General features: G+C 38.6%; 1 long non-coding RNA gene across 1 annotated transcript; it reads left to right on the top strand.

Moving 5' to 3' along the window:
- Nucleotides 1–333: 333 nt before the first annotated feature.
- LOC120221113 lies at nucleotides 334–15,603 on the top strand. The gene is made up of 4 exons (XR_005525735.1): nucleotides 334–473; nucleotides 1,530–1,659; nucleotides 4,494–4,632; nucleotides 15,543–15,603. It is a non-coding gene; the product is annotated as an uncharacterized LOC120221113 (long non-coding RNA).
- The last annotated feature ends 8,140 nt before the right edge of the window (nucleotides 15,604–23,743 follow it).

Raw genomic sequence — 23,743 nt, 5'->3', positions numbered from 1 at the left:
TTACTTTGGTTTTGAGAGATTTCTATTGTCAAAGAAATCAAAAAATTAAAAAAATATATAAGATAAAAACCCTTTTGAGCCTTCTCATTTTCTTTTTAAAAAGATTTTTATAATGATTTATTTATTTCTGATAGAGAGAGACAGTGTGAGCAGGGGAGAGTCAGAGAGAGAGGGAGACACAGAATCCGAAGGCAGTCTCCAGGGTCTGAGCCAGCTGTCAGCACAGAGCCCGATGCGAACCCATGAATTGTGAGATCATAACCTGAGCTGAAGTCGGACGCTCAACTGACTGAGCCACCTAGGCGCCCGGAACATTTTCATTTTCATAAGCAATCAGTACTGGATATCTATGCCCAGGACCATGCTGCCAATGACAGAAGAGCCTCAGTCAACCTAGGTCTTTAAATGTCTTCATGGAGCAGATGTCCTACCTTCCCTGCTATCACTCTGGTCACCCTCCAGACTTTATGTAGGTGAGAAATGACTGTGTGGTGGCATTAAGATGCTTATTTTATCTACCCTGGATGCTAACCTCACTCTATCCAATACAATACAATACCCTGAAAGGCAGTGAAACAACTAAGTAGAAGGGGGTTTTGAGGTTCCCAGATGATCCGGTGGAGCCAAGATATATATCTGCCCTGACCACCTTTCCTCTAAATGTCTGTGTAGTTTGAGCCCCTAAAGTTTTAGGTCTCACTCTCACTCTCCTACAGTAGCTTTGTCTATACCGGAACTAATAAATATATTCATCTCTGAACTACTTTTACACTTTTGTATTTGTACCATTCGTGTAAGAAGTCTTAGGTATTACCTTTAGTTTCGTATCTATCTCTGTCTTGAACTGTTATTTATATTTTTTATTGTTAATTAACTTTATGAGTGCTTATAGATTTTTCTCTCCAAAATTATAAGCTCCTTAAAAGACTGGGATTTTCTTTTATGAATCTTGTTACATGATCCTTAATATTGTTCCTTAAAAATAGGAGGGTTCAGTATGTGTTTCTGATTTTTGGCCACTCTAGACATCCTATATTCTTTTTCATTGTTTATAATTCAAGTTTCTGGCTCCAAAGATATAATATTTTCATTTCTTAAATTAATAAAATAAAGTAACATGGTATTAGTCCAAATTTTATAAATCTCATTCTTAATTATTTTGGCCTCTTTTCGTTATGAAAATGATATTCCTGCCTTAGATAGCAGATGTCATTTAAGCTTATTCAGCCATAATAGCAATATTTTGTGAGTAAAGACAAGCACTATTGAGAAATCCCTAACAGAACCTGCTTAATTACTTTGAAAACATCTCTTCCTAGTGACCTGACAGAACCATTTTCCATAAGAGAGAATGGAGCCTCGCAGAGAACATTTAGAAAGTACAAACTGACCCATCGAAATAGAGAGCACTTTCCCCCCCTCTGAAATGGGACAAAAATAAGCTTACATTTTAAGTCTACAAAGTCTTTGGCCCATGAAATCAAATATTCAGATGATATTTTTAAAAATCAATTTTATTTCACTCTTAGGCTTTACTGTTTGACTTTGGGAAGGAGTTCTCCACTGCTTGATATCATAGAAGTAGACTGGTCTGAAGGACAGAAGACATGAGTTTGAAAACTAACCAAGATCTCTGGATGGCTCAAGGTCTAAGACAAGGTAGAGCCCAATGGACTACTCGCTCAGGGGGCCAGTAGCTCCTATGTGCTCCTCCAGGATTTTTTAACTTCAGGATTTTATTTAAATTCAAGTTAGTTAACATATAGTATAATATTGGTTTCAGGAGTAGAATTATTGATTCATCACTTATATATAACACCCAGTGCTCATCCCAACAAGTGCCCTGAGTACTCATCATCCATTCAGTAACCCCCTCCCCTATCTGGTTAAGAGACTATGCATGATCAATAAAATACTGCACATATATTTATATTTAATATAAATTTATATATTTATCTGTATTTAACAGTATATAAAAGTAACTTGATACTTCAGGCATATATCCTAAATTCATTAAAGTTATGATTTACTGTGTTTATTGGATATAAACTACCTGTGTGCCTGTGCTCTAAATAGAAGAAAGAAATAAACTGTACACTTAACTTTTTATGCAACCTATTCTTTCACTAAGGAATGCCAGTAGATATTTTGTTTTTGTTTTCTGAGAAAAAAATATTTGTAAAATTTGGTGGATAAGCTGGAGCCTAAATTTAGACTTCATCTGGAAAAACAAAACTATTTTTGAATAATTATGACTGGTTTAATTAGTTACTGCCTTCCAGTGAGGAGTGGCCTTATTTCAACTGGAGAAAAAAGCTTAGCTTTTTTATTAGACAAGTTATATAAGTTAATTTATTGATTTAATTTATTAATTGCATAAGGTTAATTCATTTTCTCTATTAAGCACTAAAAGACTTGAGTGTTTAATCTTTTCTTAAATATGGATTTATTATACTCTTGGTTTTCTTCTGTTTTACCATTTCTCATAAATAGCTTCTTTTATTTGAGTGTTATTTCAAACTATAGTGCCACCTAGTGTTTATACAATGTCTCTGGCCAATTCTCTCTACGAGAGTGATGTGCGGGAAGATTAAGATTATGTAAATGGATTTTCTGGAAATTATCAGTTATAATAGTTTAAAGTGATAGAATGGCATCTTTGTTTATAGGAGAGCATTTGTAAATAAAGTTAAATTTTCACCTTAAAAAAAGAAAGAAAGAAAGTGATAAAGTCATTGTTTCATGGGTGAATATTTTAAAGTAGAAAAGAGGGGTTTTTTTTAATGATTTTTTTTCATACCAATAGACTCAGAGTAAACCAAACTTATATCTTAAACTCAACTTTTAATTTTACTTAAAGAAAACAACCAGTTATTTTTAGTAAGCTTCACATGGGTCATGGCTGAGATGTTTAGTATTCTACAGATTTCACTGAAATGTTTGAAATTCACAGAGCTTCACACAATGTCAAGTCCAGAGTAGCTGCCTAACAGATACTTAAAATCATAGATTGCTAGAGGTGGGATGGCCTTGTTGATGGTGGGCGATGGTGAATAACAAGGATCACTGTAAATATGCAGTGATTTGTTTTCTTTTCACAAGGTTTCTAGTTGATTCACATGATTTCAAACTCCAGAACCATATTTAACTATTTCAAAAGTTAAGGAGGAACTTTAATAAAACATTTATCTAAAGATAAGGTGGTATCTAAGAACACCATAGATATCTAAAGTTAATTCCTTACAGACGTCAACTTTTTGAAAAGATATTGGAATATTTGTGCTTTTTTAGAGAAAAATTTATCACTTAGAACTGCTGACAAATATCAGCTCAATTTTAGATGTCATCAAAAGGAGTAAAATTGTTTTAGAAAAAAATTTTTTTTTTTTTTTTGAGAGACAAAGCAGGCAGGAGATACAGAATCTGAAGACAGGCACCAGGGTCTGAGCTAGCTGTCAGCATAGAGCCCAACATGGGGCTCGAACCCATGAACTGTGAGATCAGGACCTGAGCCGAAGTCAGACACTTAACCTACTGAGCCACCCAGGCACCCCTGGAATCTTCTGACTATAGTTTTAATGACTTCTCACCTTCCCTGAGGTTGATACTGACATTGTTTTAGTTGGAGTGCCTTTGTAGAAAGTGACAGAAAGCCCAGATAATCTGTTGTCCATACAATAAAAACCTATATTGGTTTGATCATGGCTCTGATTCTGTTTCTTTAGGTTCTCTCAGCTCTGTTCTAGGTTTTGTCCTCCAGCTGCTTCTCTCATGGTGATAATACAATCTGTCATACCTGCCATCACTGTAGTCTTCAGGAAGAGAAAGCTTCCCTTTCCCTCTCCCTGTAAAAAGCTCCAAACAGGGCTTCACTCTGATTGGATCAAATTAGACTGTTTCTTTCATTCTGGGACTAGGTCAAGAGAATGGGATTATGCTTAATGGCTTAAGCCAATCAGAGGCTGTCCTTGGAATAGAGCTGAGGTCAATTACAACCAAAATGCATGCCTGAGAGTCTCAAGGTTCTGTTAGGAAGAGAGACGTGTGCACTCCACTCTTTTCTAAATCTCTGACAATGCTACTAAACTGTAGATAGCTCAGTTCAATCATTGCTCATTCATTTTGGTTATCTCAAAACAGGGCATCATATAAGGTAAGTGTTCAATTAATGTATATTTAAAACAATGAGAAGGCAAAGAATGAATTTAATAATGGCTTATTTTTATGACTTTAAATAAAGTATAAATATGTTGTCTGAAAAGTATCTTTCTAAATCAATAGTTTAAGAAAGTGGTCATGTTTAAAATTGAACATTTTTTAGTTATTTTTGCTATTGATTGTGATAATAGCTACCATATGTCGTTGTACAACCAAACAGAAAGTTAGGAGGATGATTCATGGAAGAAACTGTACCCTCAATATGGAGATTAAAGTACGGGAAGTGGAAGACAGCATAAAATATTCATATCATTACTTTTCAAAACTTGTTTCAGATGTTGTCACAAGATGTCATCACAAGAAATGAAAATAGTAAATCTGGATATATGCAGTGAAAATACGGGACTAAAAACATGTTGGTGATGTCATTTAGCTAAGTCAGTGTCAACAAGTGAAGACAGGAACCCAGGACTTGTAAGTTTTTGCCTTAAGGCAGTGCCTTATTATCAAGTCGTAATGCATAAAACCAACCACATCTTTCATTCCAGTCCAATGATATGGCCACATAGCAGTGGCTTTATGTTGAGCCCCAATCTGCAATATCACACAGGCCGTGTCTTCAGAGCTAAGACATTTTCTTCATCAGCTGTTGTTAAACAGCCGAAACTTTTCCCACCAAAGTCTCTCCTGACTGCTGACCACTTTAAATATGAGGGAAGTCCACAGCTGGGTAAAGCCCCTGGTTTAATTTTCCCCGGAGAGGAGGTAGGCATCTGTGTAGGTGGAGCCCCTGAACTCGTTTCCAAATTTGTTCTTCAGAGATCCAGGGTTCTGCCTAGCCTCAGGGACTGACATGAGAAGGAGGTTACTAGTGGGTGTGTTTTCATTCCTTACCTCTTGTCTCTGTTTTATAAATTCTGTACTCAGTTTTATTTGAAAAAAAAAAAAAAAAGAAAGCTGGTGGCTAAGAAGTTTGGATACTCACTATCATTGCCACGCAGAGTAGGTGAGGAACCAGGGCTGGGGGGCATGGCTGCGACACTGAGACAAGACAGTGAGGGTCTCAGCAACATGCCGATGCCGTAGTTCAACACCTGACTGAAAGAGCAATTTCCGTTCCCATCTAGACAGACTACTTACCACTCAGATATTTAACAGTATCACACTTAATTCTCAGTTATACACACGGAATATTAAATGACTCCTAAAATGTGAAGCCCTACAGTGGGTATTACAGATCTGCCAATGATTTCTGTGGGGCACAGCAGAACTTCTCAAAAGGGTCGGACATATGGATAGGTGACTCTCTGTGACACTGTGATTTACAAGATTAAAATTCCCTATTTAAAAAAAAATGTCTCTCCTGGTGACTTGTGATTCTTAGTAGACATTCTTCTGTAAAAAATTCACTTTTCTAGGGGAGCCTTGGTGGCTCAGTTAGTTAAGCATCCAACTTGGCTCAGGTCATGATCTCTGGTTTGTGGGTTTGAGCCCCTCATTGGGCTCTACCCTGGTAGTGCAGAGCCTGCTGGAGCTTCTCTCTTTCCCTCTCTCCCTCTCCCTCTGCCCCTCCTCCACTCGTGCTGTTTCTCCCTGTCTCAAAATAAGTAAGTGAATTCTAGAAAAAATTCACTTTCCTAGATCAGAAGATAGTCTGCTGTTAAAATGTAATTCTATGTAAAAGATATGATGTTTTACAAAATGCATACTCAAGTTTCAGAAATATAATTAAAAAATACCTGGAATTGCATTTGTTTTCCTGTACAGTACCCTCTTTCTCTTCAATAATAGAAAACTGAATCTTGCCAGTTCCAGGTAAGTCAGTCACCTCTGGTTTTAAACTCAGTCTTTTGGAAGACTTACTACTCAGCCATTCAAGATTCTTTATCCCCTTCTTCCTTTCTTTTTGAAAGAAATCTGGGCTTATGGAGGCTTAGCTAAGGGAATGGTGGTGCATTTGAAGTGTGCGTTTCTTGTCCGTGGTGATCTCCTGCCCTCAGAGGCCTTCGCTGAGGTGCGACTCACCTCATCAGGTCTTGGCGACGGACTTCTGCCTCCACTTCATCTTCCACGGATGGTTGTTGTCCTACTTTAGCTTCCAGTTGTATAATCCATGCTCCCTGTCCTTCCTGACCCAATCACAGGGTTCTTTAGTCTATCATTCTTTTAAATACTTTTCTGCCTTCTTAGGGACCAGGAATCCATGACTCGTCCCCACCCCAAACTAAGGTGGATAGAACCCTGAATAGGGGCTACACTAAGGCCCATCGCCTGGACAAGGGCTATAAAAAGGGTGTTATATGGACATGATACTAGTATATAAACTATTTAAATTACTGTGGCTAGTTATCAATGAGATCAGTACAGGAATGGAGAGTAAATATTCAGAAACTTTTGTAGAAATCTGAATTTAATAATTAAAACTTAAGGCTTGTATTTTTGATACATTTGGATTTTCTATTTCATATACCTCATAATTCATTTATATTATTTTATTTGTATTAAAAAAGTTGCTTGGGAAGTCTTGGCCTGGATGATTGCTTTTTACTGCTCAGGCCCCATGTTGGCCGTGGCTTAGGGCTTCTCTGTGAGGTCTGGAATTCTATGTCTGCTCACTCTGCTGAAGCCATGAGTCCCACAAAACCACTGAGAGGAAAGCCACAGGCAAATCAAGAAAATTCACAAAAAGGAACCTCAGTTAAGATCTTAAAATATTGTCTACTTCACCATCTGGATATCCCTTGACAAAAAATACAGAATAGAGTTACATAAATGTAAAACATCATTTTACCTCTTGGAAGCCTGATTCTCCTCAACAATAATAATAGAATAACAAACCCCATCTCATTAGTTGTTGAAAGGCTCAGATGAGAAAATATATATAAAATTCTCAACTCAGGGCCTGGCACAGAAATGTTAACTTTCTTATAAAGTAAGTCGAGTTTCTAAAACTTTTTTCATTTCAGCAGTTAAGTTCTCTACCCACATATAAAACATAAACATCCATTCTTATTAATCTTTATATTACTGAGAATATTTAATGTTGAAAACTCATTGCACAGGGCTATAATTGTAAGAATAATAATATTTACTAGAATTGTAAGAATAAATAAGAGAGCAAATGCGTGGTGGTGAAGCACACTGCCTTGTGTGTAGGAGGAGCTTAATTGATGATAGTGCCCCCGACATAACACATGTCCACACACACTCATTGATGCGCACATGAATACACATACACACATACATGCATATACACATACAACACACCTACACACATATATGGTTCAGAAGCTGTTTTCTCTCAGCAAAATAAAAATGCAGGAGACTTGGGCATCTACTGTGGATGGTATTTTGTTGATATATTTGAGGTATCAGTTTATTAAGTAGAAACAAGGCAAAAAAATGACAGCTGCTTCCTGATGATTTCGTTTTCCAGCTTTCAGAGAGTGATTCCATAATAGCATCTGTTTTTCCCCTATCTTGCCACAGTGTGATTTTTATGAAGTAATTATACTAGCAAAGGATGGTTTAGACCTAGGAAGTGAAATATTTCTCTTAAATACTGGTTTAATTAAATGTAACCCTAAAAGAACAGTGTTTAGTTGCACAAATAAAATGGGCTGAGCCTTGGGGCCCTAGAAATCCAATAGAAGAAATTGAGCAGCAGAGTCAATTGGGCACAAGGTATGAGGAGAGTGAAATGATGTCTCAGGCAGACTGGAAGTTAATCATTTAGTCAAAATATACGACGTCACAATATGCCACATGCATCAGGCCATGTGAGGCAAATACGTAAATATGACGACTATTGATTACCACCAAATTAATGCCTTGGTTATTTAATCAGTTTGCATTTGTTTTTAGCACCTTAAAATCAGTTAAAAGCCAGTGCAATAAAAAAAAAAAAATGGTTGGAACTAATACAGAGACCAGGGCTATAATCAAATTTCAATGTAAGAAATTAAATTTAGGTCATAAAGCCCCAGAAAGCATGGTTCCAGAATCACTGTTTGGGCTGAGTTTTATGGGAGAGCTTTCTCAATGGCACAAATAAGATCCACAAACAGAGTAACAAAGAGAGCAATCATCTTCTCTTTATACATCTCTTGGGCTTCAAATCTACACACAGTGTTCGACAAAACATACTTTGACCTAATTTGGGGAATAGAGAGGTATCGGGAAATGGAAAGGATGGAGGTGAGAGAGCACTACATTATCTGGAACCTGTTTTAAAATGTGCCCAAGAGTTGTTTTAATTTGTTTTATGGTAAGACACGTAGACTTGAAAAGGACTACGGTGAAGGAAGGAGTGTTTATACTCACAGGTCTTTAGAAGCTGGAGGCTGGGCATGCCCTGCTCTTCCACACTGTAAGCACTGGGGTCTGTCAGTAGGTGAGGGAAGGCAAGGGGAAAGCATGGGTGAAAACTTTTATTTATTTTCCGTGGGAGAGAATGAGCGAGGCAAGGTAAGCAGGTTTAGGATTGGCTAGTTTGAATAATCCCAGCAGGCTCTGGGGTGTTTGGGTTGTTCTGAACTGTCTTTTGCCTAGTCCTGAGGTGACTGGGGCGGGGGGGGGCAGCAGGGTGGGTGGTGGCTTGGTATTTGAAATTTCAGTTAAGGAGGTATTTGGGGAGTAAAGGTTCTGGATTGGTTGGTTCGCCTATGAAAGGGGTGCTTGCAGACAAGTCCTCTACAGTCTCTAGGAATTGCCCCCAGGGGCTGTCTCCCCACGGTTGATGCTCCAGAGCATCAAAAAAATTGAGAGAAAATATGAGAATGTGGGTCATACAGGACCTTTCATTCCGGGATATGAAGAATGGAAAAGTATTGAAAACACTAGGGCTGGCATCACTCGGTATGTCACTCAGCTATGCTAAGGGCTGTCTTTACTTTTATGCTGTTAACCATTCAAAGATGCTCTCTGAGCTTTGCTGGTCCTGCCTGTGCATTCTTCTTAACTACAGATTAGTTTGCAGCTCTACTGCTAATCATGTTTCATTCAATAGCAAGAAGGCTTAAAAAGTTAAATAATGAGAAAATGACTCTTTAGAAACCAGTGGTTTTACTGATGTTCTCTTGAAAACTCTTCACTTATGGAGCAATGCCTAGGAAGGCTGTCCACTGAGGTTGTCAGTGAAGGTATTAAGAGATCAAGCATTGTTGAGGAAAGATGAACATCCCACTGTGACACAAACAGAATACATTCTAGAAATTATAGTCTTTTTACCTCAAAGAACAGAAGAAGCAGTATCTTTAGACGGAAAGAGGTGGGAATGGTTTTCAGATCACTGTTTTCTACTTTTCATACGTGGAATAAATTATAAGCAAAATTGTAGCTAAACTTACAATATCAGAGGTGTATTTTAGTTTCATTTAGTTAATGTGATCACTATAATGCCAATGGTTACATTTCTGTTAAATTTTCAGTTATTAAATTTGATTTTCAGTCGATTAAATTTAGCAGTAAAAGGTTCTCTGTGCCAATGCATAAAAGGAAAGTCCTCGGGCAATAACATTTTTTCAATCTTTGTTTTTTGAAATGCATTTGGTTGTAATAAACACAAACACACATGGCAAAATATGACTATTTTTTTCATTGTTAGCATTTTCATCTGTGAGTTTGAAATTCAGCCAACAGTTGTTTTTGTCCAGAGGTGAAGAAGTGAAAACATCACAAAAATGGTTTCTCACAGAAATGACATGGCATTGATCACATCTAAGGCTCTGGAAAGATAACAAAGAACCAATCCTCTGTCTCTAAGGGAGACAAATGCTGATGCTTCTCTCCCACAGTGGCTATGTGGCTGTTCCCTGTCTCACCACTATGTGGTGCTGCTTACTATTAAATTGTGTGTGTGTGTGTGTGTGTGTGTGTGTGTGTGTGTGTGTGTATCTTTGGTTTTTATATTTATGATGCCTGATGTTGAAAGCATAGTATACGTTCTGATTTGGAAATATCAAGCTAGGATTCTATTTACTGAACCTGAGCTCTCTGGGTTTGGCTGTGGAGATTCAGCTTTGCCAGATGATAACTAGTTTAACCTGGAGCCTGAAATCACACGTATTTCCTGTTCAACAAATGACATCTGTGATGGTGGCAGAACTCACACTAACCATATTGCTAATTAATCGGGTTTTACACACAGATGTAGTTTTGGTTGGAAACATTCTAAATAAAGATCTTTCAAATTATGGAGGTATTTAACTCTGTCTCTTTCCAACTGAGACTCCCATGTTTCACCATTTTAGTGAAAGAATGATTAAACAAACAAATGAAACTTTTGAATAGAGGTGATCATGTAGATTTGCTTGCTCAAGTTTAGTTAAAAGGAAAAAAAAACCCTCCACAAGTCTACTTGACTTAAGCAAAAGGGGAATACTTTAAAGACTATAGGAATAGCTTAAGGAACTCAAAGGAAGAGAATATAACCTTCAAGGTGGGAGCTGGGAAATACCAGTCCTCAGGAAACAATGGAACTGCTATCTCTGTACCTCAAAAGTCACGTGGTCCTTTTCTGTCTCTGAACTTTGGACTGAGTAAATGCTTCCTGTCCTTCCTTTTTGTATTTAAACACAGTAAAATCCCATGAGGTAAAAACTGGAGAGTTTCTATAATGCTTCTTTTTACATAAAGTGATGCTGTACTTTGAATAGACTATCTGGTTTTATATGCATTTGGATTGATCTTATTCCAGCATAAGAGGTTGAACTATATTATTAAGAACATTATAATACTACTCATGTCTTTTTCTTCATTTCAGTTTGATGTCTTAATACTTTCTGTTGAGATTTACTGAATTTATTAGCATTTTTTTAAGAGTCTCATGATGACTAGGTGATAGAAAGACAGGCTTGCTGCTTTTCTGGCCACTATGGTTCTTGGACCAGTGATGGACACATCATCTGTGCCCTATCAATTCACTGATTGGCCAGATTCTCTCTCACGAGAAATGGGCCATAGCGACACGTACATGACAATAATTCTGGGGCTGGAGGTTGAACTGAAAGGTCAGATAGAAGCAGAGCAGATCTAGTAACATAGCAAGTGAACGCCACAAACAAGCTGAACAACGGGGACACCCAAGCTGAGGAAATGAGTAAGTTATGGAATTTATTGAATCAATTCTTTTCCACAAAGAATTTGGAAAGGATCTCATGCCTATCTTTGGGAAGAGGGCATGGAGGGAGGTCTAATAATTGAATTAGGTTATTTACATATCTGAGACTAAGGATTTGGGGACAAAGGGAGTATATGTTTTTAAATACCGTTTTCTCCTGATACATCTCCAGGAAGGTTGAATAATTTAAAAGGCCTGGGAAGATTTAGGAGCATTTATAAGGGAAATGCACCATGAATATGACTGGATTAGATGATACAACTGCTAGCTCACAGGTGGTGAATCTGGCTCTGCTTTCTTCATCACGTTCCCTTACTCTAGTATTTGCGGTGGCCTCTCTGTCCTAGAAATGAGGGTGAGGAACTGCTTTCTCAGTGTCGGGTGACAGAAGAGATATGGTAGCTATTGTTGCTGGTTCTCATTGACATATTCTTTCCCCTTGGACACTGATGCTAGAAAGAAAGGAAAAGATTTACAATGTTATCAAAATATAAGTCCTTTGACAGTGACAGGACTATCGCATTTACTGTAGATATTTTACATATTTTTAGATATTACCAGGTAAGAAGCACCATCCATTTCTAGAAAGAATTTTAAAAGAGAAAATAGGTGATTCTAATTTTATTCTTTTTTTAAGTTCAAAGTGTTTTATTATTTTTTGAAAATATATTTTATTGTCAAGTTGGCTAACATACAGTGTGTAAACTGTGCTCCTGGTTTTTGGGGTAGATTCCCATGGTTCATTGCTTACCTAGAACACCCAGTGCTCATCCCAACAAGTGTCGTCTTCAATGCCCATCACCCATTTTCTCCTCTTCCCCACCTCCCCTATCAACCCTCAGCTTGTTCTCTGTATTTAAGAGTCTCTTATAGTTTGCCTCCCTTCCTCTCTGTTTATAACTATTTTTTCCTTTTCCCTTTCCCCATGGTCCTCTGTTAAGTTTCTCAACATCCACATAGGAGTGAAAACATATGATATCTGTCCTCCTCTGACTGACTTATTTCACTCAGCATAATACCTTCCAGTTCCATGCACATTGCTGCAAATGGCATGATTTCATTCCTTCTCATTGCCAACTAGTATTCCATTGTCTATATGAACAATATCTTTATCCATTAATCAGCTGATGGACATTTAGGCTCTATCACTAATAAACTCAGGTCACCTCATTTCTCTGGGCCTCAGTTTTCTTTCCTATAAGAAAAGAGCAAGTATCTTTTGCTCTATTTTTATATTTCTTGTAATTCACATGGTACCCTCTTAAAGTGCCTGTACCCATCCCAATCCAGATGAAAATCTTTGTTTCCCAACCCAAATCAGGATGGGTAATTTTGGAAGAGCAGATCTGCCAACTTTAGATTTTTAGGAACCGATAGATTAAACAAATAAGATGTGCCGTTGGCAAGCAGTTGTTTTGAAAGGGGGGAAAGAGAATCCAGTTAATTACTTGCTATTCAATGGAGTTATACCATTTTAACCCCCCATGCCATACACACATGAGTCCAACCAAATCGTTGTGCATCTGAAACCCATATTGCAGAGGCAGGAGAGTGCAGAGTTTGAGGGCATAGGTCATGGGGCCAGGTTGCCTAATTTGGGAGCCCAGCTCTGCTATTTGCTACTATGTGACCTTGGGCAAATTACTTACCCTCTCTGAACCACATTTTTACCATCTGTGAAATGGCTATAACAATGGCACTTTCCTCAAAGGGTGACTGTGAGGATAAATAAAGCACTCCGTATAGTGTTGAGCACATAGTAAGTGCTCAAAAAAACATTGCTTATAGTTATTATCTAAATGTACTGGTAAGGAAGAGTCCATAGATTCTGGTCTGGGAATGCTTTAAAATGAAGGAAAATGAATTACAGATAAACTCCTTTCAGCTTCCAAGAGGCCTCATTTTTTCCTATGTTAGCATGCCCCCAGTTTGTCCTTTCCACCAAATCATCATGTGAGTGGTAAGGAGCCTCAACTCTTCAGTAAGTTCCAAGAACCAAGGATGGAAGAATCTTTGTAGACAACCCTAAATGGTTACCTATGTAAGTAGGCTGTTTGGGTTTTTCTTAATTACCTAGTTTAGCTTCTTATTTTATAGAGGATTGTCCACCCATATTGGAGAAAAGGGTAGAAAGAGATCTGAAACAACCACTGTCTGGTGCAGGGCAGGGCAGAGCATGGGGAAGGCTGTCTCAAAAAGCCAGAGTCCAGAGGAGGAGAGAATATGGAAGAGAGCTCCATATGAACAGGGCAGAAGGAAGAGACAGAAGAACAAAGTTATAAGAATTTTCTACAAATAGCTCCAACAATAATCATTCAGTTTGGGAACTGAGAAATATCTGTGGAGCTAGGGTCTGCTGTGTCCTAAGCATTCATAGCACTGTGGACAGATGGTATCTTGGAGACCCAACCTTTTCTACAACTCATGAGGGCCTCGTGAAGAAGGCGCCCAAGAAGACAGAAGTAATATGTTGAAATGAGTTAACTCATTCTCAGGGAAGGATATACAGGAGGAGGTGGAGGGTGGTGGTGGAATGTGGCTGCCAACAGCTGGCTTCCTTATAGATACTGTAATTTGTTTAGTGTTTCACTCAGTGTCTAAGAAAGCCACTTATCATTTTGTCCATATCACTTTGGAGTTACTCAAAGACAACATCGTTTTGTTAAAAATCTGATATAAGCCCTCTAATTAGTTTTAGTATAACTATCTAGATGTGGAGGGGTGCTAATGATCAGCAGCTGGTTGCTCTGCTGGTGCCTGGAGAGAAAGCCTTCCCCTAATTGGATTTACCTGCATGGTTTAGTTATCAGAAAAGAAGTAAAATAGAAGAGTTGTTATGGAATAAATATGTGAAATAAGGACAGATATGTGTGCACAAGAGACAGTCAAATATCAAAGCTTGTGCCATCTGTCATATTTATAAAGCTATTATATTCATGTATAAGATCCGATAGAGTTTTAGGGGTTGCCTTGCATAGATCATCATTTTCCAGAGGCCGAGAGTAGTTCAATACTTACTCAAGGTCACCCAGTCTAGTAGGCAACCTGTGACCTACTCAGGAGATCTTTCCACCTAGGCCACTGCCTCTCATGGTGTCATTTAACTGTGTCTTTGGCAGAGAGGGAGTTGTTTCTCTTGTTTTTATCGTGTAGGCTAGGAGACTTCCTTTTAGTAAAAAATAGTAATGAAAGTTACTGTTGGCTATTTTTTAAAAAAAATTCTCTTGGAATGAAGATTTCAAAGATAGCTCCCAGATAGAAGAGATCTGCATGATGATGTGTGAGACAGACCACCCCTTTGCCTTTCCCAGGAGCCATTTCTTATGGAAGACTTAGGCCCTGGGTAAAGACACTGAAACAAGGTGATGGTATTTTGTTAGAAAGGAAAATGCATCGATGAATGGGCCAGAGCAAACATGTGAGAAAATACACCCTCAAAACCTGGCAAGAGGAAGGTGGGCTTGCTTGTTTAAAAATGGTTAAAAATGGCCAAGTGTATGAATAAGCCAAGTTTCTTATATTTGTCTGAGAGAAGAGGTGGCTTATCCAACTACCTTTCAGGGAAGGAGTGTCTCAGCGCTCTGTGACTCTTCAAGTTTGTTCAGGTTTCTAAAATAGGATTACCAAGGAGTCTGACAGCAATGGGAATAATGAAGTGCCCAGAATAAGCAGCAAGGTGGCTTATGTCATGCTGTATGCAGCATCATGAATAAGAGGTGATTTATCCCTTTCATCAGGCCAAGTTCTTCATGAGCAAGACATCTTATTCAAACCAGGGCCACATCCTAGATCATAAATAAAATCCCAAGCAACAAAAGCACCCTTGACCAAATATAATTTAAAATTAGACTGCGTTCATCTAATTTTAGAGGTAAGGAAATGTTTCAGAAACATTTTATACATAATCTGTAAATAATATCATGATCTTTACAAATTTGATATTTAAAATTCTAGTTGGTGAAACTATTGTCAAGCTCTCCCAGGGTTTGAGGGGAATATGAAAAGTACTGTAAGCCACTTGAAGCCAAGGAATATTGAGAAAGCAAGGAAGGGTTGAAGTTTCTACAGCTTCTGCAGGAAATATAAGAATGGAGTTACTGGTTAATGGAAACAAATACACACACACTCACACACACACATACCTATATAAATATATATATATGTTTTTCTATATATGAAAGGACAACAATGTGAACAATCTGCATTTAAATGTTATCTTACTTTTGAAGAGCATCAATATCTTTTTATGTTTTTCTTTTCCTAGTGGAAAATCTGTTTGTGTCTGAGGACGCTCTGCAAACCTTCCCTTCAATACATATGGGGATGAGTAAAAAGCCTTAGATGATCATTTTGAGGTGAAAAAGGCCTCTTATGTTTGCTTTTATTATACCATCACAAAATTTCGAAGAATTTTTATTTATTATTTATTTTCATTACAGAAAAACTAAAATGTATTGTAGGCCACTATTTACCAAGTAAAGCTTTTAATAAGGTCATTAAAATGACTTCCTAAATCTACCGTGGCTATTTTTTTTTTTTTTTTTAGATAAAATGAAGGGAACGGCTCTCATGGCAACCTCTGCCCTCTGTTGTAAATTGACCTTGCACATGCCTGTCTGCTATGTGAACCGTGAACAATTTTTTGGAACTCTTTCAACCCTCTTTCTTTACTCGTTGTGGTAGTTAACATCTACAATGAATGATAAATCTGTAAGAGGCATACTGCAACACTGCTCATTAATTACAACACGTGCTACAAATTCGTAGGTAGATTGAGGCTGTGATGATACACATGAGTAAGTTGTTGAGGGCATCGGGTTTATGTAGTTCCCTTTGTTCTTCATATGACAGAGTTGTAAGGGACATACTGCCGTTACCAATGCAACAATGTTCTAGGTGAGAGACTCTTGAATGCTGAGAAACAAACTGAGGACTGATGGATGTGTGGGGGGAGAGGGGAGATGGGCATGCAGGAGGGCACTTGTGGGGATGAGCACTGGGTGTTATATGGAAACCAATTTGACAATAAACTATTTGTAAAAAAAAAAAAAAAAAATCCAAAACAATGTTCTAGGGATCTCTTCCTAAATAGCATCAGTTCAAAAGCCAGAAAGCTGTTAGCTCTTGCCTATATTATACAACTACAACTTAGTTTACTAGTTTTTTCCTTAAGCTTTTTTCTTTTTTTGTAAGCTTAACAGAGTGCAGAATGAATGCACTGTTCAACTGCTGATTCTTTCACTCAGTCTTCTTCTTCAGAACTAAAAACTATGGAGGGGCACCTGGATGGCTCAGTTGGGTAAGTGCCTGACTCTTGGTTTCAGCTCAGGTCATGATCAGCTCAGGTCATGATCTCACTGTTCCTGAATTTGAGCCCCACATCCAGCTCTGTGCTGACAGCTTGGAACCTGCTTGGGATTCTCTCCCTCTATCTCTGTCTCTCCCCCACTAAATAAATAAATACTTAAAGAAAACTGTACTGCAGACTTGGCTCACTTAAAATCAAATTCGTTGGACGTTTTATAGATTTGGTAGTTTAGATTGTTATGTCTTCATTCACAGTAACTTAGAATAAGAAAAACAACAAGCAGTTTCTTTTAGAACTTTCCTAAATGAATTTAGGCGTGGAAGATGCCAAAAGTCACCACCCAAAGGGCCATGGGAGCTAAGGTTAATAGTCACTGTAAATAAGAATCTTGAAATGGAAATAGAGTAAGTGAATGATTATAACTGGATGATCTTTACTGCGTGGATACTCATAGGGTGATTTCGGGTGTTGGACTCTGGCTGTCTGAATTTTGATTTGCCATTTAGTATTATATCACCCTGGGGAAGTTGTATGGTGTTGTGGAGTGTCAGAATAAAATGAAATTAGAACAGTGACTTCCTCATAGTGCTTGAGGACTAAATGAGGTGGTGGATCCAAAGCTTCTCACGCAATACCTGGTTACAGTTACCGTTATTATGTTATTATAATCTAAACGTAGTGACATATAAAGGATTAAGTGAGCCGCTTATCTTGAAATTCTCATAAGTCTAGAGACTTATTCGTAACAATTCATATTGTTAGTTATATTGTAAGTCACATTTTATTTCTGTTTTCAGATAAAGAAAATAGAAGGAATAACGTAATTAATTTTATTACTGAGTTAAATGTTAAGATATTTTAAGAAGTGCTTCTGATATTGGGATATGGTAACAGTTTGGAATGTGAGTCACACTATCCGTTATGTAGTGTGACTTAATCTGTCAAGGAGTTCAATGATTGCATTTTCCCCTTTTATTTTTAGCTTTGCAAAACAAGTTGAACATTTTGCTTTTTAAGTTTCACTTGAGGGGAAAATGTCTATACTATACTCTTTGCCAAGATTTGCCCTCTTTCTGTTATATGATAAAATCTATTCAGTTCAGCTTAATTCTCTATGGCCAAACCATTTCTCTGTCCTGGAAGAATAAATGTTGATGCAGACATTTATTTTAATGGTAATAGCTAAGGGAAGTTGCAAGTGCTAACAGCTAAGGATAGCTAGGTTACAAGAACTTGGTTCAGGAAGATGAAACCCAACCAAAAGAAGAAGGTTAAGCCCCCATTCATTCCAGCGCTCCCATTTCATTTCTGCTGGAATGAATGGGGGCTTATTCCAGTTGCTTGTGCATTCACTTTTACCATTACTTCTGCATTCTATACATAGAGAACTGGAAATGGTTCATTCCTGGATCTGTTGCTCTGGGCAAGGGATGAAGATGGACAGTCACCGCCTGGACCCTCCTCTGTGCCTGGTGCTCTCTGAGCAATGGTAATGGTGATGGTACTCAACCACTCTCCAGCAAGTAGCATCCTTTCTTTTCTCTTTTTTCTCTCTCATTCTTCTATATCTTTATTCAATAAATACATAGTCTCCAAATGCGAGAGACCAGCTCAAAAAACTCATTACTGAGTTGATGTGTCCTGCAGTGACCCCCAAGGAGTTCTCCACATGACTATCAATGTGCCATCAAGTAGATTCTGGGTCCCTCAACTTAAACTGATTTTCAGGTCTAGTAAGTACCCATGTGGTAACACCGTTGTTAAAAGAACGTGGAGACTCATGCCAGTCAGAGTGGCTAAAATTAGCAAATCAGGAGACTCTAGATGCTGGTGAGGATGTGGAGAAATGGGCACCCTCCTACACTGTTGGTGGGAATGTAAACTGGTGCAGCTTCTCTGGAAAACAGTGTGGAGACCCCTCAAAAAATTAACGGTAGAACTCCCCTATCACCCAGCAATAGCACTGCTAGGAATTTACCCAAGGGATACAGAAATGCTGATGCATAGGAGCACTTGTACCCCAATGTTCACAGCAGCACTCTCAACAGTAGCCAAATCATGGAAAGAGCCTAAGTGTCCATCACCTGACGAATGGATCAAGAAGATGTGGTTTATCTATACCATGGAATACTACGTGGCAATGAGAAAGAATGAAATCTGGCCATGTGTAGCAACATGGATGGAACTGGAGGGTGTTATGCTGAGCGAAATAAGTCAGGCAGAGAAGGACAGATACCATATGTTTTCACTTATAGGTGGATTAGGAGAGACTTAGGGAGGACCATGGGGGAAGAGAAGGGGAAAAATAGTTGGGGAGAGGGAGGGAGGCAAAGCATGAGAGACTCTTGAATGATGAGAACAAACTGAGGGCAGATCGGGGTGGGGGGGAGGGGAAGGGGAATGATGGGCATCGAGGAGGGCACTCGTGGGGATGAGCACTGTGTGTTATATGGAAACCAATTTGACAATAAACTATGAATGAAAAACAAAAGGAAAAAAAAAGAACGTGGAGAAAGAGAAAGCTTATTTGTCCCATGACTACATTTTCTAAGAAAAAACTTAAAATGCACCATCTTATTTTCATATGTGAAAAACAGTAGTTTGTATGGAAGTGGATCTTCGGCCCTCCAGGAGCGCATTTGTAGTGCCTACAGAGTTCCAGGTTGCTTGGCAAAGTACACACACCAAAAACCACGTATGGCTGTCACTTCAGAGACACTCAGTTGAGACAACCCAGAACAAGCTCTGAATGAGGGCCGAAAATTGTGAGGGCAGCACTGTGTTTTATTTATTTATTTATTTATTTTACACACAAACAAAATAAACAAAGACCAAGCCATAAATGTATCATTTCCCATCAGAAGGGGAACACCAATAATGGGGTTGGGGTTTGCAGTGCCAAGTTCTCTCAAGTTAAAAGTACACTGATGCGAAGCAGATGAAATTTCATCTGTGGCTTGCAAATGAAAGCTTTTTAATGGTGAAATGGAACCACTTCTGCCCCATAGTTGTGCTGAAGCCTCAGGTTCAATAGAAGTTCAAGGCTTCTTTTTCTCAGCAAGCTGAAGGCAGGCATCTTGGTAAACATGTTCTAAAGAATTCATGGGGAGCATACTAAAGGTTTAATGAGTAGGGCTTCTGAAAGCCAAGAAATTAAAAAAAATTCCCCAAATTAACAGTCTACTGTTTAGGTTTATTTTTCAAAAATACGTCAATCTAATGTACATAGAACTAAGTCTCATCAAATGGAGGCTAGTTGATAAAGAATACCTTGGGTAATACACTTCATTGCCTTTTCATTTGTACATGGTAATGAATTTGGCAACCATCATGCCCCTTATTATAAATTTAAGGAATGGGATCCTAACCATCCCTAAGTCCTCTGTTTTCTGAGTAGGGCATTTTAGGGCACCATTATTGTAGTTAAAGCATTAATGCTGAAAGAAGTGATAGCCTTTAGGAGAGCTGGAGAGGTGAGGGTTTTGTAGTTCTTTATCTGTGACTAAATCTGTATTTTAAGTTATCTGCTCATTTTATATCATTTTCAGCCTCAGTGACATAGAATCCTACCATTTTTTTTTCTCCAGTCATTTTATACTTCTTATGGGAGGTGGAGGTGGGGAAAGAAGATGGGGTTGTATGATAAGGTTTGTGTGAGTCTGAGCTGTCACCGTGGAGGAAAATGCAAAAGACTCCCTCTGACAGGTGCCTGTGGCACCTGATGCTAAAATGTATGGCTGAAGAGTATAGTCAGCCTTCCGGATGCTTGTCCCCAAGTTCTGCAACACCCCCAACCAGGAAATTCCAAGTTCATTCAATTTCTTCATAGAATAAAATGATACCACCACGAATCTACCCTTGCTTTAAAGGTGAAATCTCCAACCAGGCAGGAAGAATCCTCAAGGTGGCAGCACCTTCACAGCTTTCAAATCCTCCCCTATTGAAGTTTTTAATTAAAAGATCCGGTAAACCGCATAAAAATAGTGCATCCAGGAATAACACCTCTAGGGCACCACCAACCTGGAGCTGTGCAAGCAGTATTCAATTATTAATGATCTCATCTAGCCTCAGACTGAATATTGCTTGTTTTGACTTTCATAGAATAGTCCCCTTCAAGGAAATATTGCCAGCTTACAGACCTGAAAATAATACAGGAGCATCACAGTGTGAGAATGAGGCTGTGGCCCGGGTCTTCCTTTCCGATATAATACTGTGTGTCTGCCCGTTTGTCATCACAGGCTGGCATTTCCCATCCTTCAGGCCGGCAGTGCTGCTCGGCTGTGATCATCGCTCCGTTTTCCATGTCCCTGTGCTTAAAGAAAAAGCTATTATGGGAGCTTTGGGCCAAGGTAATAACCATAAAGAAATGGTTGAAAAGCAGGAACAGGAAAGGAGAGAGAGTGATAGCTCTTCAGAAGGCTAATGAGGGGGCAGCGGAAATGGCTTCTTGCGCTTGGGAAAAGCCACACGCTGTTCCATGAGAAGTCCTCTATCTTTCTGGCCTTTGCAAATGATCTTATCCAGAAATTTATTTATTGAAAGTATATAGTCCGCGTCATCAGCAGTCTTTTCCGTAAAAGAAGAAAATGTAGGGAAAGTTAGCATAGTCTGCAGCCCCTGTTAGGGCTCTGTCCTTCGTTCACGGATCGAGGTCTCCACAACACCCAAAACATTGAGGAAAGAAGGCAAGTATGGGAAAGCGAGCTGTCTCTCCTGTGTATCCCTAACCTAGCCAGCTGGATTTTTTAAAACTGGATTTACTGAATGAAGTGAACTGACCTTGGATAATCATAATTTCAATTTCGTGTGGTCTCAACTGAGCCAGCATGAGGGTGTTTGTGCCACTACAGTCTCTTATTTATTGTCTCTCAATGTCTCGGTCACCCAGGCTCAGAATCTGAGATTTACTTATTAGCCACTGTCTCAAACACCAAGCATTGAATAACCTTTATTTGACTCTGTCGGGCCCTGTCCTAGGGCCTGATCTTTAGCACTTTATTTTCTTTTAACCCTGTCATATTCCCGGTTTTATTTTTAATTTCTAGTCCCATGGACTTCACCATAACCTCTCCTCACGTAATGGGTATATTACTGCAAAAGCCCTGCTCTGAATGTTCATGTTGCTCCTGCTTAATCTTTGAGTCTCTTCTCTGTACACAGCCACCCACTCGCACTGTTCATTTTCACTACTCTGACTCCATTGTTTATGGGATCAACTGAAAAAAATCCCTTTTTCTGGAATTGAAATTTTCTTATCATTTGACCCTTCCTTGTGGGAATAACCTTATTTCTCAAGGCTCTTCACTGTGCCCCAGACGTACCATGCTCTTTCGCCCTCTGATCTTTTGCTCAGAATGGTTTCTCTTCCTTCTTGCCAAACTCCTGGCCTCACCTAACATCCCTTGTCTCTTCATTGCAGTCTCTCCCATGGTATTTATTATGTCCACTCCATATCCTGCCTCATCTTACTTTTTTTTTTTTTTTTTTTTTAACACTTGCTGTTTTCTTAACAAGTCTATATTCTTCTGAAAGGCATATTCTGGGTCTTTGGCTCATTTTGTCTCACTCATTGTGCTTAGCACATAGTAGGTGGTCAAGAAATGTTTATTGAAAAGTACTTAGCCAATTGAATGTTTTTTCTATACCAGCGGTCAACCAAATGCATGCCCACTATGCTCATTAGTCCCTAAAGGGTCAGCTTTAAGAAAGAGTAGATGTCATTCTCTTCATAAAAGAAAAGATTAAATTTAAGAATGTTCCTAATATGTACTAGAAAATGTTAAATCTTTCATGTCGTAAAAGCCACCCTTAGAGGATTACATGATTGTTAATGTAACAGGAAAAGCTTATACTTGATTTTCATCTTAAGCAGGAAGTTCAGGTAACTGCACTATCTGCATTGTTATGACATGTTTAATTCCCAGCAGCCTGACCTCTTATTCTATCTTAATAATTTTATTTTCTCTAATGACACAATCTCTATAGTGGTGAATTATGATATTTAGAAATGTTTTTGATGATTACCCTGAGTCATTCTGACCACTGAGGATGTTTTTCTGCCCTAAAGTAAAGGGTCATAAGACAGTTGGCCTTTGTCATCATCCCAATTGACTTTGAAGAGCATAGTGACACAGCAGACAAGCTTTCCTGCATGGGACTTGTTAAGTGTGTATCCTGCCCATATCCCAGTGTGTCTATTACTGGTATTGCTTCAGCCTCCTGGGACTCAGCAGAGAGGGGAGAGAGAGAGGATGGTTTGGTTACTCTTTCCAGCTTCTGATACAGTAGTTACTTTAGGACACATTTATTTCTGAAGTGGTCTCCTGAAGAAAGCATAGAGAATGTAATTATATGTCTTAGAAAAAACATAGGATATTTAGGAACTAATCTTTTAAAGAGTGTTCTATTACTACTTGTGCTTCTTTATACATTCCATCTTTAGTGTAACTACCCTTAATTAAAAGCAGCCTTCAAATTTACAAAGATGACGTTCCACAGATAAGGATGTTAACATGTACCAAGTGCCTGGTACTGCATAAGGATTCCTAAAAATGTTCCACAGTGAAAGGAGGGAAAACCTCTAAGCAGAAAAGGCTAAAACCCTGGGGAAAAAGAATTGTTCATGGCTTCCATCATTGGCTATTAGCACTGTCAATCACTGCCCCAATTCAGTTTTTCTGCCATTTTGACTAGAAGGCCTGTTTGTCTAACTAGTATAATCCACTTCTTTGCATGAGCAACCTGGACAAACTTTGCAACCTGCATTTTCTAGCTTTGGTGAAAATTATTTCCTGTTTGGTGTGCTTTAGCAAAACACCTGTGCTGTACCTCAAAGGCTGCACCAGATAGGAAGGGCTCTCCTCCTCCTGAACCCTCTTCATTGTGAGGCAGGGGACTTGCTCATCTATCTCTCTCAGTGCTGCTCAGGTCAATCTAGAGCATTAGAAGTAGATATTTGACACAGTGGAGTAAAGGTACCATGTAATAATAATGCCTTAGCATTATACAGAGAGAAGTGGTCATATTATAAGAGATAGAGGTGTGTTTACTTTGTAAATATTGCTGCAAAGTACCTGAAGAATTTAAAACCCTCCCACCTGCACTCAGTCTCTCCAGCTCCATGAGAAAGAGGTGGGGAATCCAGATGGCAAAACATA

Source organism: Hyaena hyaena, unplaced genomic scaffold (assembly GCF_003009895.1).
Source record: "Hyaena hyaena isolate Hyena2069 unplaced genomic scaffold, ASM300989v1 scaffold_750, whole genome shotgun sequence".
NCBI classification, from domain to species: domain Eukaryota; kingdom Metazoa; phylum Chordata; class Mammalia; order Carnivora; family Hyaenidae; genus Hyaena; species Hyaena hyaena.
Note: the sequence above shows the minus strand (reverse complement) of the source record. Positions and strands in the feature narration are given on the sequence as shown.